Genomic DNA, 4,159 nt, shown 5'->3' on the forward strand with positions numbered 1-4,159 from the left:
AGTGCTCGCAGCTGAGTGAATGCACTCAGCACGTACAGGATTTGGCATGTGCAGATCCCAGCTGTGATGTTTCCCCCATGTCACAGCTATGCGCATTTGGTCCACAGTCAGGAGACATCTCCCCTGCCTCCGGGTGCTCCCCTTGCTGATTTGTGTTTGGAAGAGCCAAGGACACTGAACAACAGTGAGGTAGCGACATCTGGAGGACCGCCACGGAGAAAATCCTCTGCTCACTCAACCCATCCGTGACACACCAGGAGTTTTGGGACATGGAGTAGGAGCCCTTAGGTCTACGTTCATCAGATAAGTGAGAATGGGAGGCACAGAAGGACCTGCGTTTAGTTTTTTGCAAGCACCCTGAAGGACCTTGCCCTCCCTTATTCGTCAGATTCTTCTGCCTTCTGTCACCAGGGTGGTCAGGTGCAGAGTGGGAAGGGCAAAAACAAGTTGCCCATGAGATGCCCATCTCACAGTCCTACCCCATGGAGGTGGGACATCCTGACCCCGGTGTGATTTGAACACACAGCCTTCTGATCTGGAGTCAGACGCGCTACCATTGCGCCACGAGGTCAGGGCTGGGGGATTCTATGCCCAAATGTCATCCCAGACTTTATGACCATGGGTTGTTCTTTGAAGGAAGGGGACTTTTGATTCATCTGGCAAAGGAGTGGGAGCATCTTTGCCAGCTGCCTTGCTAAGCCTGCAAGGAGGTCTCTAAATAAGGTACTTCAGAGGAAGGCCTAAACATGACCATTGCCCAGAGCAGCCCTGCAGGGCCTATCCCAGCAGAAACAAGCGCCTGTGTGTGGTGTCTCCAGAGGGACAGGAGGGATGGTGGCCCACCACCTCCCTGGGGAGAGAGGCCCCGTTCACCTGGCAGATGCACAGCACCCACCTCAAGCCCTGTGGCAGGACAGACCCTCATGCCTTTTAAACGGCCTGTCTGCCGTCACCTTCCTCCCAACAGGAGAATGGAGTGTGCTTTGAGTTCAGCTGCCCCCACATATCCTGGACCCATGCTGTTCCCTCTGCACCTCTGCCCCATCCCTCCATGGGCTTTCACCCGCCAGCCGGGTCACCACGCTGTGGGCAGGACTTGGCCACCCTCTCCTCAAGGGGTGGCCCTGTCCTCTCCACCTCCCATAGTCCTTCTGTTGGGGTTGCCCAGACACCCCTGGGGTGGTCCCCATGGAGAGGACATCCCCACCGCCTAGGCCGGGATCCGTGCCGCAGAGCTGCGTCCCTCCACCCTGACCTCGTGGCGCAAGGGCAGCGCGTCTGACTCCAGATCAGAAGGTTGTGTGTTCGAATCACATCGGGGTCAGCCTTGGGGCACCACTCGCCACCCTCTGTATTGCCCCTGCTTTTCTGTGGGGCTGGTCTGCGCGAGGGGCAGGGCTCTGCAAGGCATTGGCCAACTAGAGGGGGGCACCTCAGGAATGGTGGGGGGGAAACGTGATGCCCGGAGCTTTCTTTTCAGCCAGGTGCTGTGCTGGTTGGAGGTTATGGGTCTATGACCAGAGTGGAGGCCAATGCAGGGGCATGTTCTGGTGGGTGCCACAGTTTGCCTCATCAACAAGCTGAAGAAAGTGCAGCCTTCCTCAGAAAAGTGCAAGAAGCTTCGTAACTGCATGCTCAGTCACTCGGGGGGGACGTGGACTTACCCTCAGGCAATATTTGCCTGGGAGGGAAACGTGAGGTGGTACCGTCAGTCCAGGGGATTTCTGGAGGGGATCAAGGACAATTATTCAGTGGAGGATTATGGAAATAGAGACAGGTTTCTGATGAACAACGTGAGAAGTTTTTTCAAGAAGAGTAAGAAGGAGGATCTGGGGAGCTCTAATCTGGTCAGCCCCACCTCAGAGCCCAGGTGGAGACTATGGAAGAAGTACTCCCGAAAGCCATGCCCAAATGAAGGAAGGATGTGGTGATGACTGAAAACCAAGGGCAGACCGCTCTTGGCCAGTGTGGTAGGTTTCTTTGAAGAGATGACTTCCTCGGCGTTCAAGAGGACACCAAGGAACGTCATTTATCTTGACTACAATTGGACCTCTGACGGGGTCTCCCAGCCTTGTCACTGTAGCAGGGCACAGAGACAGAGTGCCGAAGCTGAATCACAAGGCAAAGCAAAGTGGCTGGACCAGGGGGCCGAGGGGGCTGAAGTCAGCGGCTGGCAGTCCAGCGGATGTTCCTCCCTGGTTGATGTTGCACTGGATGTTGCTCGGTGTCTTCGTGCTGAGCGCAGAGGATGTTCCACAGAGCGGAGGATGCGGGCAGCCTGCCAGGGCCACGGGGCTGGTGAGGGGTCAGGGCCAGTGGCGCAATGGACAACGCGCCTGACTACGGATCAGGAGACTGCAGGTTCGACTCCTGCCTGGCTCGACACTTTTAGCCTGGCGGTTGTTCCTCCTGCTCCCTTCGCGAGGGCCTTTCTTCTCCTGCCCATCATCCATCCTCCTGGGCCTTCTGCAGGGCAAAAGTGCTGGGGCGTCCTCTTGCCCTGCAGGAATGAAAGGGGTCCTCCAGATCTTTCAGCGGAGCCGGGCGACCCAAAATGGGCAGAGCTGGGGCCCACGCCACAGCCAGGGGCATCACAGCAAATCCCACAGCAGAATGGAGATGCCTCCTGAACGGCTCCCTGTAGGCTGGACAGACCCAGCACCCTCAGGCTGTCTTGGCAGATCATGTGCTCTGGTCCCCAATCACCTCTGAGGCCCACATCGGTCTTGTCGCAGTTTGTCGATGCCTCGCAAAGTTCTGCATGCAACATCAATGAGCCCCATGGAAAGCACGGACAGGCCACCTGCCCGCAGCCCTCTCCCAAGCCTGGCCTCAGCGTGATTCGGACACCCAACCTTGTGATCCAGGTGCAGATGCGCTGCCCTTGTGCCACAAGGTCAGGGTGGAGGGGTGCAGCACCCGGGCATCTCAGACCCCTCACTTTTATAAATTTGCAACCTTCTTTTAGGAATTAGGATTGCTCAGGAGACTACAAGGTATATCAGACAGGAAGAGGCAAAAGCATGTCTGCCAGCAGGCTTTAAAAAACTTTACCTAGGGGAAAAGCTCAAAGAGGAGTGGAAAAGTGTGGAAAAGGACAAAGCTAGACTTGCTCCGTGTTGTCAGTGTCTTGTTTGTACTGAGGAGGATAGTCTTGGACACAGTGCCCCAGTGATGGTCTCAGAAGTGTTGGATGGAGAGCAATAGTCCTTCCTCTTGAGCTGGTAGCTATGTTCTTGGTAGGACAGCCCAACATGCAGTTGGCCTTCACGGGTGCGAGGGCACACTGCTGACTCTTGCTCAAGTTGTTGTTCTCCAGGACCCCCTACGCCCTTTTCTGCACAGCTGTTCTCTTGACAGTCTGTAGTGCTGCATGGGGTTATCCCATCCCAGAGGCAGGACATGGTTTTCACCTTGTCCAGGTCACTCTGAATGACAGCTGTCTCTGCCAGTGTCAACTGCTCCCCTCCCCATCGGTGTCATCCGAGAACTCACATAGGATTCATCCTATCCCATTACTGAGTATTGTCAGTGAAGATGTTCTATACTATCAGTGGCAGCATTGACCCCTGAGGAGCACTAGGAGAAATTAACCACCATTCGCACTTCCAGCCCCTGACCACAACCCTTCAAGCCCACTGTCCCAGCCCACTTTCCACCCACCCCTTACCCACCGTTGTTACTAGTGAGGCTTCAGCCAGCTTTCCCTCAGTAGTGCTCAGGGAGACAGACGGGAGATCTTCACAGGGCTTATGAGGAAAACACACACTTGGAGACCTCAGAAGCAATCCTGCTGCTCAGCAGCCTAGGAGGTCAGCAGACCAGGGCAAAAAAGACTCGGGGAGTGGTGGATCTTGAATCAGGTGGCACAATCACAGCTTTGACAAAGTGTTTCTCAAGGTGATGCTCCTGTGATGCTGATGATAGAGAGATGGGAAAAAAGCCTGGAAGGGGAAGGACCTCATGAAGACAGCTGTCCCCTGTCACCACCGCGAGAGCCAGGCAGTTTCAGGGTGAGCCAGGCAGGAGTCGAACCTGCAATCTCCTGATCCATAGTCAGGTGCGTTGTCCATTGCGCCACTGGCCCCAGCCTCTGGTCCCACCTGGTGCCCCTGCCATGCTTTCTGTACCACCTGGGTGTGTTGGTGGTTGTGCTGGT

General features: G+C 55.8%; 4 non-coding genes across 4 annotated transcripts; 2 read left to right on the top strand and 2 right to left on the bottom strand.

The window, feature by feature from the left end:
- Positions 1–499: 499 nt before the first annotated feature.
- TRNAW-CCA lies at positions 500–571 on the bottom strand. Its single transcript has one exon. It is a non-coding gene; the product is annotated as a tRNA-Trp (tRNA).
- A 681-nt stretch (positions 572–1,252) lies between these two features.
- TRNAW-CCA lies at positions 1,253–1,324 on the top strand. The gene has a single exon. It is a non-coding gene; the product is annotated as a tRNA-Trp (tRNA).
- Positions 1,325–2,309: 985 nt separating this feature from the next.
- TRNAR-ACG lies at positions 2,310–2,382 on the top strand. Its single transcript has one exon. It is a non-coding gene; the product is annotated as a tRNA-Arg (tRNA).
- A 1,632-nt stretch (positions 2,383–4,014) lies between these two features.
- TRNAH-AUG lies at positions 4,015–4,087 on the bottom strand. Its single transcript has one exon. It is a non-coding gene; the product is annotated as a tRNA-His (tRNA).
- Between the last annotated feature and the right edge of the window lie 72 nt (positions 4,088–4,159).

Source organism: Pygoscelis adeliae, unplaced genomic scaffold, assembly GCF_000699105.1.
Source record: "Pygoscelis adeliae isolate BGI_AS28 unplaced genomic scaffold, ASM69910v1 Scaffold121, whole genome shotgun sequence".
Classification (NCBI taxonomy): domain Eukaryota; kingdom Metazoa; phylum Chordata; class Aves; order Sphenisciformes; family Spheniscidae; genus Pygoscelis; species Pygoscelis adeliae.